This window comes from Cetorhinus maximus, chromosome 9, assembly GCF_964194155.1.
Source record: "Cetorhinus maximus chromosome 9, sCetMax3.hap1.1, whole genome shotgun sequence".
NCBI lineage: Eukaryota > Metazoa > Chordata > Chondrichthyes > Lamniformes > Cetorhinidae > Cetorhinus > Cetorhinus maximus.
In genome coordinates, this window is record NC_135887.1 from 95,731,964 (window position 1) to 95,746,462 (window position 14,499).

The 14,499-nt window shown below is 44.4% G+C and overlaps 1 protein-coding gene across 1 annotated transcript in view; it reads right to left on the reverse strand.

The window, feature by feature from the left end:
- LOC144685073 (serine/threonine-protein kinase BRSK2-like) overlaps positions 1-14,499 on the reverse strand; it is a 383,048-nt gene that overhangs the window by 69,259 nt on the left and 299,290 nt on the right. The gene's annotated exons all lie outside the window — the stretch shown is intronic.

Genomic DNA, 14,499 nt, shown 5'->3' on the forward strand with positions numbered 1-14,499 from the left:
GCCAAAAGGAGAGGTAATGAGACAATAAAGAAACAAAAGGTGTGTCTAGGGAAGGTGTGACTGGCAGAACCATAAACAGTTGTCATCTGAAAGCATAAGAGAAAAAGGGAAACAACAGGAAAAAACTAAAACCAGCAAAGAAAAACAAAACAAATGGGGTCAGAGGTTATGATCTAAAATTGTTGAACTCAATATTGAGTCCAGAAGGCTATTAAGTGCCGAGTCGAAACATGAGCTAATGTTCCCCAAGCTTGCATTAAGCCTCATTGAAACACTGCAGCAAGCCAAGGACAGAATGTTCAGAGTAGGAGCAGAGAGGGGAATTAAAACCACAAGTGACTGGAAGCTACGGGTTACGCTTGTGGACTGGACAGAAATGTTCCACAAAGTGGCTGCCCAGTCTGTGTTTGGTTTCCCCAATGTAGAGGAGACCACATTTTTAGCAGTGAATACAGCACACTAAACCGAGAGTACAGGTAATTTGCTGTTTCACTTGGAAGGAATTTTTGGGGTCTTGGAACGTGAGAAGGAAGGAGGTGAAATTGCAGGTGTTATATCTCCTGCACTTGCACAGAAAGGTGTCGTGGAAAGGGAAGATGATGAAAGGGGTGACCGAGGAGTGGACCAGGGTATCACTGGGGAAGCAATCTTTCAGAATGCTGAAAGGGGAGGGCAGGGGTAGATGTGTTTGGCGGTGGGGCATCACGCTGGAGGTGGCAGAAATGACGGACGATGATCCATTGAATACGGAGGATGGTGGCGTGGAAGATGAGGACAAAGGGACACCTAAAACAAAAACAAAAATAGCTGGAAAAACTCAGCAGGTCTGACAGCATCTGTGGAGAGGAAGACAGAGTTAACATTTTGAGTCCGTATGACTCTTCATCTTCATCAGGGAAACCTATCTTGGTTCTGGGAGGGAGGGGAAAGGGTGTGAGCAGAAGTATGGGAAAAGAGAGACACTGTTAAGGGCACTGGGTGGGGGGGTGGTGGGGGGAGTCCTCGGTTGAGGAGGAGGAGGACATATCGGAAACATTAATATGGAAGATTGCTTCATCAGAACAGATGCGACAGGGATGAAGAAACTGGGAGGATGGAAGAGTATTGCAGGAAGCAGGGTATGAGGAAGTGTAGTCAGGATTATAGTGAATATTACTCGATAGCCTATCCCCAGGAATAGAGAGAGAGAAATCGAGGCAGGGAAGGGAAGAGTCAGAGATGGACCATGTAAAGGTGAAGGAAGGGCGGAAATTGAAAGCAAAATTATTGAAATTTTCTAGTTCAGAGCAAAAGCAGGAAACGGCACTGATTGAGCCATGAACGTGAGAACATAAGAACTAGGAGCAGGAGTAGGCAATTCAGCCCCTTGAGCCTGCCCCACCATTCAATACGATCATGGCTGATCTCATTTCGGCCTCAACTCCAATTTCCCGCCCACTCCCCATAACCTTTCAATCTGTTACTAATTAAAAATCTGTCTATCTCCTCCTTAAATTTATTCAGCGTCCCGGCATCCACTGCACTCCGAGGTAGTGAATTTCACAGATTCCTGACCCTTTGAGAAAAGTAATTCCTCCTCATCTCTGATTTAAATCGACCACCCCTTAGCCTAAAACTATGGCCTCTCATTCTAGAATGCCCCACAAGTGGAAACATCCGCTCCACATCTACTTTATCTATTCCCTTTAGCATCTTATATACCTCAATTAGACCTCCTCTCATCCTTCTAAACTCTAGCGAGTCTAGGCCTAAACTGCTCAATCTCTCCTCATAAGACAAGCCCCGCATCTCTGGAATCAATCTAGTGAACCTCCTCTGAATCGCCTCCAATAGTGGATGCATTGGCTATAATATTCCAAAATTCCCTGGATTCTGGAAAGGTTCCAGTGGATTGGAAAAATGCTAATATAATGCCTTTATTCAAAAAGCAGGGAAGGCAGAAAGTATGAAACTATAAACTATAGACTATAGACAACTATAGACATAGAAACTATAGTTTAACATCTGTTGTTGGGAAATTGTTGAAATCCATTATTAAGGAAGTAGTAATGGGGCTACATCCTTCCTCAAGTAAGGGGACCAAAACTGTGCACGTTACTCCAGGTGCGGTCTCACCAATGCCTTGCACATTTACAACTACACTTCACTATTTTTATACTCTATTCCTTTAGCAATAAATGCCAAAATTCCAGTTGCCTTCCTTATTACCTGCTGTACCTGCATACTAGCTATCAGCGATTCATGCACGAGGACACCCAGGTCCCTCTGCGCTGAAGCATTCTGAAGTTTCTCTCCATTTAAAAAAAAGTCACCTTTTTATTCTTCCAACCAAAATGGATAACCTCATACTTATCCACGTTAAACTCCATCTGCCAAATTTTGGCCCATTCACCTAACCTGCCCATATCCATTTGTAAATTTCTTATTTCTTCATTGCAACTTACTTTCCCACCTATTTTGGTGTCATCTGCAAATTTAGCTATAGTACCTCCTATCCCTGAATCCAAGTCATTAATATAGATTGTAAATAGTTGGGGCCCAAGGACCGAACCCTGTGGCATCCCACTAGTTACAGCTTGCCATCGAGAAAAAGACTCATTTATCCTGACTTTCTGCTTTCTGTTGGTCAGCCAATCCTTTATCCAAGCTAATATATTACCCCTAACTCTGTGTGATCTTATCTTATGTATTAATCTTTTGTGCAGCACCTTATCAAAGGCCTTCTGGAAGTCCAGATATACTACACCTACAGGATCCCCATTATCCACTTTGCTTGTCACATCTTCAAAAGAACTCTAGCAAATTAATCAAACACGATTTACTCTTCATAAAACCGTGCTGACTCTGATGGATTGCATTTTAACTTTCCAAATGCCCCATTACTACTTTCTTAATAATGGATTCCAACAATTTTCCAACGACAGACATTAAACTAACTGGTCTATAGTTTCCTATGTCTGCCTCCCCACCTTTTTGAATAAGGGCATTATATTAGCATTTTTCCAATCCACTGGAACCTTTCCAGAATCCAGGGAATTTTGGAATATTATAGCCAATGCATCCACTATCTCCGCTGCCACTTCCTTTAAGACCCTGGGATGTAGGCCATCAAGTCCTGGGGACTTGTCACCCTTTAATCCCAATAGTTTGCTCAGTACTTTTTCTCTAGCGATGGTGATTGGTCTAAGTTCTTCCTTCTCTATACCCTCTGCACTACCTGTTATTACTGGGGTGGTACTAGTGTCCTCCACCATGAAAACTGAGGCAAAATATTGATTAAGCATCTCTGCCATTTCTGCGTTCCCCACTATTAACTTCCCAGTCTCATCCTCCAAGGGGCCAACATTCACTTTAGCTACTCTCTTTCCTTTTATATACTTGTAGAAGTTTTTGCTATCAGTTTTTACATTTTGCGCTAGTTTTCTTTCATAATTTACCTTTGCTCTTTTTACTATTTTTTTAGTAACCCTTTGTTGATCTTTAAAAGTTTCCCAATCTTCCAGCCTGCCACTGACCATTGCAATTTGGTACGCCTTAGTTTTTGCCTTTATGTTATCTTTAATGTCCTTGCTTAGCCATGGATGCTTTTCCCCCCCCTTAGGAATATATTTTACTTGGGAGGAATTGACTATCTCCTTAAACATCTGCCACTGTTCATCAACTGTCCTAACTTGTAGTCTTCCTGCCCAGTCCACTAGGGCCAAATTTGCCCTCATGCCTATGTAGTTACCTTTGTTTAACTCCAGAACACTAGTATGGGACTCAAGTTTCTCGCTCTCAAACTGAACGAACTGGAAATAGAGATGAGAGCTAGACCTGAGTCGGACTGGAACAAAGAATGGTCCGCATATCTCACAAAAAGGCAGGCATTGCTAGGATCCATGCAGGTATCCATAGCAACAACTTTTATTTGGAGGAAATGAGTGGCGTTAAAGGAGTTGTTCAAGGTAAGAACAAGTACAGCAAGGTGGAGCAGGGCACTGCTTGGGTTGATGTCCAAGGAAGAAGCAGGGAGTTTTGAGGCTGTCCATAGCGAAGAGGTGACTGTTAGGACCAGGAAATTGGAAACTGTTAAAGTGACGGAGGGCATCGGAAGAGTCACAGATATAAGTGGACAAGACTGGACAAAAGAAAATAAAATAGATTCAAAGTCAGAGGAAATCAGTTCAGGGGAGAGGGAAAAGGGCATCAGGAACAGACTGAAACTATAGGTCTATCAGGGCTGTGGATCTTAAGACAGAATATCCCTCCCATCGGGGGGTAAGTTCAAGAGCGGACGTATGGAGGCGTGCCTCCAATTGGCGCCCCCAATTGGCGCCCCCAATTGGGGGCGCAGCGCCATTTTACATGGGCGGGCCAATTAAGGCCCACACAGCGTGACATCTGCACGGAAGTACTTAACGCTCCCTGTGCAGGCGGGGGAGGAGGGGGAATCCCTAAACTCGTCTCCCTGAGGCTAAGTGCTGCCTCAGGGAGATCGGCTCCACATTAAAAAAGTTTAAAAACAGAGAAAAAAAAATTTCCCTGACATATCCCTTCATGTGACACTGTCGCATGAGTTGGGACATGTCCATCACTTTTAGTTACACTTTTATTAAATTTTTAAAAACCTACATGAAATCTCACCCTGCCTGTGGATGAGGTTTCATGCTTTTTCCAATGCCCGCCAGGGCTCCCGGCCTTCCCGCCAACCTTAAGGTTGGACAGGCAGGTCCACTAATTATGTTAATTACTTTGTCAATGGCCTCAATCGGCCATTGACAGGTCGGCGGGCGCACAGCTGATTCGGCTGAGACCCCGCCCACCTGAAAATTGAAATGAGGCGGGGTGAGGTTGGGAGTTCCGCCTGACATCATCCAGCGTAATTTTATGCATTGGCGAGCGCCCGCCCCCGCTCACCGACTGGGAAATCCTGGCCTTGAAGTGGGCTGTTTGGAGTCCAGAGACTATGAGGTTGGAAGTCATGGAAGGAACATCTCTAGATGAAAAGTCATTGACCTGAAATGTTAACTCTGTTTCTCTGTCCACGGATGCTGCCTGACCTGCTGACTGTAGAATAAAAGATAACATCAGAAGCATACATGATGCTGATGTAATAATGATGTCAGATCACATGACAGAAAAGTAAGCGAGATCTGGAAGGAAGAGAAACTTCAACCTTGTGTACAGATCCAAATGCGTAAATACTTGCTGTAAATAAAGTGTAATGGTTTTGAGAAACTATGGACTCAAGCAGCCCCAAAACCCCCATCTAGAACCCGTCCACACAATGAAACACAGTATTTCCAGCATTTTTTGCTCTTATTGACCATTTAAACACTTCCATACTGATTGTTCTTGGTTAACCCAAGCATTAGTAAATGCTCAATGACTTTGGGCAGAATATTGCCCTCGTTGGGTGGGCTCGGCGGAGGCAGGGAGGAGCGGTCGGGAAGTGGACTGTCACCCACGATCGGGGCCTGACTGTAATTTCACGCTGGCGGGTCAATTGAGACCTGCCCAGAGTGAAACATGTGCTGCAGCGCTGCCTGTGTGGGCTTGGGGGGGTGGGGGGGGTAGGTAGCGGGGAGGAGGGCGAGTGCGCAAGTTCGCGCATGAGCGCTGGAAAGCTCCCTGAGGCACAGAGCTGCCTCAGGGGGATGAAGATATGAAAAATTAAAAATAAGGCATTTTGGATGTTAAAAAAAATGTCCCCTTATGTGACTCTGCCATGAACAGGGACAAGTTAGAAATTAGTATGAAAATTTTTTGTCTTTCTTTAATGACAGATCAAAACCTCATCCCGCCTGTGGATGAAGTTTCACAAAAAATGCAAAGGCCGCTTGGCTTTTTCGTCTGCCCGCCAACCGTACAGTTGGACAGGCAGCGAAAAATTTAAATCAATTGGATTGTCAATGGCCTTAATAGGCCATTAATTGTTGGCAGGCACACTGCTGACTCCCGTGCCCGCCCGCCAACCAAAATATCGCGCGAGTGCGCGATGATGTCGGGACGCTTGCCCGAAGACATCGCGTGTCACTTTATGCTCATTCAGGTCAGGCGTGCACCCGCCCGGTGAGCAAAAATTTCGGCCCTTTATATTAAACAATGGAATCTAAGGGCAGAGTCTTGCCCTTGGATGGCGGGCGGGCCCCACCGGCTTGGCGGCGGGCAGGCAGCCGACCCCCGCCACTGAAACGGGGCCCGCCGCCATTTTAAGTGGGTGGGCATCCCTGACGGGAAGTGCTATGCGCTTCCTGTGCAGGGGAGGGAATTCCCCAACTGTCAAAGTGCGCTCTTTCGCACATGCGCAGGAAAGAGCACACTTCTCCCTGAGGCAAAGTCCTGAGAATACTGACAGCGTCAAAAACATTAAAAGTAGAAACATTAAAAAATTATTTTGGGACATGTTCATAAAGAACACATAAACTTTATTAATTTTTTACAATACGGACATGAAACTTCATCCCACCAGTGGATGAAGTTTCATCAATAATCTGGATCCCACTGGGGCTCCTGGCCTGCCCGCCAGCCTTAAGCTTGGACTGGCAGGTCTTTAATTGCTTTAAATAGCCTGTCAATGGCCTCAATTGGCCATTGACAGGTCGGCGGGCGGACAGCTGATTTCGCTGTCTGCCCGCCTTCCTAAAAATTTAAAAGGATCAGGACGACATCGGGGATTCCTCCCAATGTCATCCCGCGTCATTTTCCCCTCGGCGACCAGGTCCCACCCCCAAATCACTGAGGGCAACATCCTGGCCTAAGAGTTTGTCCCTTTGTTGGAAGTACTTATTAGGAAGCACTCTGTGCTTTTTAACTTTGCCCAGATGCATTAATATAATTATAGATTGGATGCTTTCTGAACAGATTATTGCCTGATTCCATTCTCATTTATATTAATCACTAGTATCCTTATTACTTTTTGAATAAAAAATGGAGAAAGATCAGAGAAAACTCTGATCTGCTGACAGTTGCAAAATGCCACATGGCCAATTAACATGGTGGGAAGCTTCAAACTTTTACCCTGTATGAGGTCATAAGCCGAATGATTGGATATATGATAACATGCTTTACTCTTACTCTTTGGCATCTGGGTGATTTAGTTTATATGGTGCTGAAAAGTAACAAGATCATTTTAAACTACCAAGCAGCACTTCAGTGACTACTTGCTCAATGCCATGTACATACAATTCCTGTAATCAATAATATTGACACAATATTTTATACGCCTGTCAAAAATTTTAAAGTGAGGAAATAATAAAAAAAAAGCTCTGATGCACCATAACTTGAATTCTTTATATTGCATTAAAAGGTTCTTTTTTTTTAATAACCAGCTTCATACACAAGCTCCATACAGCAGCCATAAGTAAATCCTCCAGCAAGTTATAATTTGGGCAATGATACAATGGGGTGAAATTCGTTTCTGGCAGTAGGGCAAAACAAGCAACAGCAAATTGGCAGCCCAATTGTCACCGTTCCCGATTTATTTTTCCATCGACCTCAATGGAAAAGGAGATACAAATGCTGCCAACTCACCACTGCCTATTTCGCTCGACCGCCAAAGACCAGTTTCATATCTTTTAACGGCTCTCCAAATTTTCCCATCCCACCTGTGACAATGCCCGCTAGTGCTGGAGCCGGAAAATCCCACTCTTGGAATCTGGCTAGAGTGCGCATGGAGATTGACGTCTCTCCAATGTCTGGCACAGTGTAGCGCAGCTGGCAGCCTCTGTGCTGCAGCTCGAGGATTCAAGAAAAAAATTTACATTTTAGAAATCACATCAAAACCGGAGCAATCAATCGTCCTGACCTTCTGGGCTTTCAAATTTTAAATAGCCCTCTTCTATCACCGTAGCAAAGCTGGTGCAGATGATTGAAAATACTCCTGCCCAGAAACAGGTTAGCATATTGCTGGCTGCTTCTCACTAACAGCAGAAAATTAAAACAATGTAAAAATAACACGGCTGAATAAATCCCAGACATACTTTTCACCCATGCCCATCTATGTAAATGACACCAACAAATTAGCAGATGGAAGGATATGTTAAGGGTAGACTGTAGAATGACTTGGGATTTTCAGTTTCTATTCAGGTTATTCATTTAAGTGAGGTCAACTGCATAATGCGCTATCAGTTTTAACATTTTTCTGGAAATAATGCGACCTCCAGAGCCATGAAGCTCTCATCATTCATTTCAAAATTCCTTTCCATCAAACTGGTCTTCAGTTCACACTCCTTCATTGCTCTCTGCTTTGTCAAGTCCAGTGATGGGAGCTAACTGGAGCATTATATATTGTTGAGCAGTGGACTGAAAGTAAAATGGGCTATGTCAGATATTGATGTATGCTCGCTGTTTCAGTTCTGAGAGAAGGAAAGATCACAGGGCTTAACCTGTGAAATGACAGGTCATTTTAAAAGCGCACAATCTTCTGTATTTGAAAAGTCCTCAAAGCGTGAGCTTTCAGTCAGAGAATAAATACTCCTAATTAAGATTGTAATTTGACCAGTGACAGTCAGCAAGGCATTTTTTTATGGTAACCTGAAACATACATGAAACACTCTTGAATCTCTCACACAATTGTGAAAGTAAAGACAGGGGCGATAGATTTTGGCTGGAAAGTTCCGTCCCCGTTGGTGGGCTTGAGCGGACAATATGGCGGGAAGGCCAAAAATTTGTTTCACGACGTCGTGAAACCAGTTTGCAATCGTCCGCTCAGCCTGTTGATGGCTGTCAGGAATGTCATTTTAATACATCTGCATATAGTTATAATCCCTGCCCGCTGGAATCATCCCCCTACGCTGGATCATCCGGGCACGTTGGTGTAATTGCACACCGACATGTTTCACAACTGTATATAAGTGGTGCACACCTGGCGAGCTGCATTTCGCTCGGGACTTTGTTTGCCTACCTAGCTTCAGTCAGCACTCGTGGTCATCAGTGCCAGGCTTCACAGGCAGCACCACATCACTTTTCGGGGGGCTCACGGGCAGGTCTCTACCTACCAGACCAGCTGTAAGATAGGGGTAGCTTTTCATTGACTGCAGGGCTCGGGCTTGCTCAGGCAAGGGAAGAGGCTGCAGGGTAAGGGCTGTACTGGGGAAGGGAGGGTGTCCCAGGCTGTGTGGGGGGGCACAAGTTGATCCGTGCAAGTGGCCTCAAGGTGGTGAGGGCTGAGGAGGCAGTCTCCAGAGGAGATGAGGCCAGATGGACTTGTGAGGGTTTGTATGAGAGAGTGAGTGGTGATGTCCCTTGAGCTGGCAGTGAGTGAGATACCAGTGAATGTGTGATAGCCTTGTGAGTGTGAGTTCAGAGTGATGAGATGGTTGCCTTACCCTGGTGGTACGTATGAGATCATTCATCCTCTTTCTGCACTGGATGGCCAACCTCTTCTGTGCAGCATTGGCACTGACCACCACTGCCACCATCTCCCAAGCTGGAGTGGTGAGATTGCTGGACCTCTTGCAGCCAGAGCGGGGGTGGAGGGCATCACGTCAGGCCTCCAAAGGGCATTCCAGTGACAGGTCACTGAACTCTTCTTGGCTTTCAGAGCCATGTCATCACTGGAGTAGTCCTAGGCTTCAAGTAATCAGAGCTGCCTGGGTGGCTGCAGTTTAGATATGGCACCCGGAGTGAGGAAACGGTGTGGTGGGTGATTCAAAAGCCGCCTGCCAGCGAGACGGCCTATTTCCTGTGGCTGCATAATTAACGAGGCAGGAAGTGGACGATATGGCGTGAAAAGCCGCCATTGCAGCTACTGGTAAAATGTCCTTTCTCTCGTCAATACTGCACTAAGTGCAAATCTGGGACGATTCTGCCCTTTGACTTGTGGGTGGCTGAACAGTGGACCATGCAAAAACGCTGCTTCAGCCATAAGAACAGCAGGAACAGAGCGGCAAGTCATTCACAACATTTTTGGGACACTTACATCACATTTTCAGTGGGCAGGAGGCTTCAAAACCTACTGCATGACGTAAATGCAGTTATGAAGCAGATAAATAGAATGGACATATACTCAACAAACCACTTATCTCAACAGAACTTCATTTTTTTGTTAAGTATCGCACTGTACTTCCCAATTTGAAATAACTCAATCAAGACTCTGGGTGGAATCTTCTGGTCCCGGTAGCAGTGGGAAGCTGGGCAGGCAGGGGAAATTCATTTGGTAGGAAGCCAAAAATCAGTTTGCTGACATCAGGATGAACTTTAGCAAACAAGGCCTGAATTTTTCCTGCATCGGGCGGGCTTGGCGGGAGCGGTGGCAGAGCTGACCACCACCCACAATCGGCTCCACACCGCATTTTATGCGGGTGGGCCAATTTAGGCCTGCCCAGCGTAATACAGGAGCGGTAGCAAGCACCACTTGTGCGAGTGGGGGGAGGAGGGAGAGTCAGGTCCACACTCTTTTACACATGCACGCGAAAGAGCGTTTCAATCTCCTTGAGGCACAGAGCTGCCTCAGGGAGATTGAATCGATATTTTAAAAAATAAATGCAATAAAAATTTAATGAAACATGTCCCATCTCATGTGACTGTGTCACATGAGATGGGACATCTTTTGATTTTCCAAAAAAAGTTTTTATTCAAGTTGTAAAAGCTTTAGATAACCTCATCCCAATTGTGGATGAGGTTTCCTAAAAAATGTAATGGCCGCTTGGCCTTTTCGCCTGGTTGTTAGGTTGGACGGACAATGTAAATTTCAAGTCAATGAGGTTGCTAATGGCCTGAATAGGCCTTTTAATTATCGACGAGCGTGCAGCCAACTCCGGCGCAAACTCGCCAAACGAAACATCACGAGACTGCGTGATGACATCGGGACGCACGCCTGATGTCATCGCGCGTCATTTTACATTCCGGCGTCTTGGGCCCACCCCCACACGCAAAATGTAAAATCCTGGCCCAAGTTTTTAGGACTTTAAGGTGGGTCACACTTCCTGATGAACAATGTCCGGAAGCCCTTTTGCATGAATTAACATCTCACGCATGCTCATTAAAAGGCGAGCTCGCTGGAATTAAGTGTCCCCTCCAAATTAAACTCTCCACCTGAGAAATTAGAATGCTCACTTTAACAACTGCACATAATGGCATGTCCCTGGCAAGGTAGGCCTCTTCCATGATTAATGGTGAGTTGCTGCTACATTGTCCTCTTTGGGGAGTGTCTGTAAATGCCAGCCTATGCTTGAGACCGGGTGGTAGCAGTACAAGTTGGGTGAAGGATGACCAAGGAAGGGAAAAAGGGTTAGCGGGGAATGGTGGTGCAGTGGCAGGGCAAAGATGGAGGGGACAGTGCAGGCTGTGCGGGTGCCCTTTAAATATGGTGCCCGGGCCTTCAACCCCTTGAGGTAACAGCAGGGACAGCGACTTCCTGCCTGCCCCCGTTGCGAGAACTGGCGAGCTCCTCACCGATGCATATTTAATGAGCTGAACAGCACAAGATCATGTGTGGTCAGCCATGCATATTTAATGAGCTGAACAGCACAAGACCATGTGTGGTCAGCCGTCCCACGCACCCACCCCCCAGCGGAAATCACTCCCACTTCCGCACCCGCCACTGAACTTAGACTCCAGAACGGAAGATTCCGGCACTGGTGCTACTTTTTTCTGCACATTACTGTTCAGTTAAAATAAGGCTTTTTTTTGTAGGTGTTTCTAGTGCAACAACTTCTTCTGACATTTTCTCTCCATCTCAATCTTAGCTGTCTCTGCTCCATATTTCATCCTCTCAGGGGTCCAGATAGTCTTCTCCTGAACATCTGGGAACATTGCAGTGGACTGAGTTATAAGATGTATAGTAGTTCAGGAAAACAGCCCTTCTTGAAGAAGACATGCAGACTTCGCATTACCTCTTCAGAATGGCAAAACTAACATGGGTGAAAGTATGGAGCTGACAGCAATTGCAGCCTCTACTAACAGTGATGGCACTCTCAGCATAATATTCCAACGCCTTGAGGACTCAAATAGTCTATGCAATTAATTCACAATTTACCTGATGGATACATAATCATTTAAAACAGGTTTATTTCATATTGAGACATTAAATATTGCAGATGACATTAGAATCTTCAGTTGAATTATGCAGCTCATTTATTTGTGTGTCCATTCTGTTCAAACTTGTATAAGAGGAAATACCCTGAGGTGAAATATTAACAGAAGCCAAATGATAAACTTCAGCCAGCTGTCATGTGAATTTACATCTATCTTCCCGGTGTGTTTCTCTTTAAAAGTAACTTTGAATTGTTAGTATTCTACACTGCGATTTCAATCTGAAGTTATGATGACATTGCTGCCCATGAAGGAGCATCATCAAGAACAATCATTGAATTTTCTCAGTACAGCCACTTTGAGGTTAAAGGAACATAAAATGTTGGAAACACATTGCAACTTGGCCAACATCTGAACAAGAAAGGAGGATAATGCTCCTGAGCAGAGCTGACAGTTCATCAAAATATTAACTGACTTTTCCTTTAACATAGTGACTGAACTGTACATTTTTTGCTTGCACCTCAGACTTAGAAAATTTGGGCTCTGGTGCATTTTGTTTAAAAGAAAAACAAATTTATTTTAAAATAAATTACAGCAAAGCTGTAACAATAGTTTGGGTGCAGCTGCTGCAACAGCTTCTTCAGTAATTTCAATTTGATGAAATGAAGTATCACATTTCTGAGTGACAACTTATCACATAGTGATCACATCTCTGTTTTTGTTCATAGCAGTGAAAGAGATAAATGATAAGTCACAAAAAGGACTGGGTGAAGATATAAGTTAGATAGTGTTCTGATACTTCTTGAACCTGGATTCAAATTCAGTCCAGACTGATGGGATGAAAGTCTGCTGGCTACAAGGATCCTCCAAGAAATGAACCTGGTCAGTCTCTATCCACTGTCTCATACTTGGCTCTAAACTGGCCACTGCCTTCAGCAAGTTACTATATCTGGGATGTTTTATACTGGCACTGGGGAGGGGTGGATTCATTTCTGGCTATATGTTGATAGTTGTCAACTGCTAGTTCAGTTTGGAGATACAGTCATACTACCCATGATTTTGCATCTTTGATTTTATGTATAATCCCATGCAGAGTGAGCCCATGCTTTCACGGTATATGCATGTAGCTGATGGGGTTCCCAACCAACAATGCATAATTGAAATTCAACTTGTGGGCATGGAGATAGTAACCTCACTGATGACTTTCCTACTAAACTGGCAGAGGCATATTTAAAGTGGAGGTGCAGAACTTGAAGGGATCATGCAAATCTTCTGTTTTTTTTAAATTTTATTCAATCATGGGAAGTGGGTATCACCAGCACAGCCAGCATTTACTGCCCAACTCTAGTTGTTTGAGAGGATAGTGAGGAACGACCTGCTTCAATCACTGTAGTTTGTGTGGTACAGGTAGTCTCACAGTGGTGCTAGGTAGTGCGATGAAATCCGCTGTTTGCACTAATTTTGATTTCAAAGTCTGTATTTTTTGAGACAGTTCCTGACTGAAAGCAAAACTAAAACTTCAGTTTCTGGGAAAAGGGGGTTGTAAATTTGTGTTCCTGGCTGTGACATCAGATTGGGAAATCAGACTGTGACCTCAAGTTGCTAAGGAACAGAGACTGATTGAATCCAAAAGGAAAACACACACAGAACTCTCAAAGATCCGATTTCACGTGGAGGTCAAAGCAGGCAGCCTGTGGTGAGCTGTGTGTATGAAAGACAGCTGAAAAGAATGAAACCTGAAGGCCGGGTTTAGTAGCAGGGATAGTGAAATAAAGTTACTGCTGCCCCTTCAGTTATTTTGGGGAATCCATGCCGTCAAAAATGTCAAAAGCTGAGCTAACGAGAGGGCCCTTTTGGTGATGACCATATCCGTGGAGCTTGGATTGAGTAAAGCTGCTGTAGGAGATGACTTGATGGACAAGTCCTGCATGAAGAAAAGGAGCTGAACTCTACTTGAGGAAGAGAGAGTTGTAAAGGACTTGGTGGCTGAACATGTGCCATATGTGCTAAGGGGACTAGAGTAAATCTGTGAGATCTATCTTTGTTGTATTGGCTATTTAAAATGTAATTTATAGTTCACAGTGACTACAATTTGCTTGTTAAGTTAAATGGTTTTAGTCCAATTGTTAAAATAAAAGTTATAAAAAGTGAAATCTTATCCATTGGTTTCATCCCTTAGGATTGTTTGGTAAGTTTGGTTCTTTTCGGCTATTGGTCTCCACGGGGATCATAACAAACTTGGGGCTCACCCGGGATTCGGAGTGAATGCGGCTATGTAAAACAGGTTCATTGGAATTTTCCAGAATTTAAACAAACAACATTTTATATTTATTTTTGCTGTATTCATTGGTAAATGAACATGAGTTTCTTTAATGCTCTGGCCACTTAGGACAGAAAGGTCTTGGTTTTTAGTGCCTTGGTATGGGTAACAATAGATATTTTAAAGGCTGTAGCAGAGAAACTGGGGGTCAGCTTAAAAGTAGGAGCTTAGAAGGCAGAGACCGTTGCAGAATTGTCTCATCACTTGAAGCTTCAAGGAGG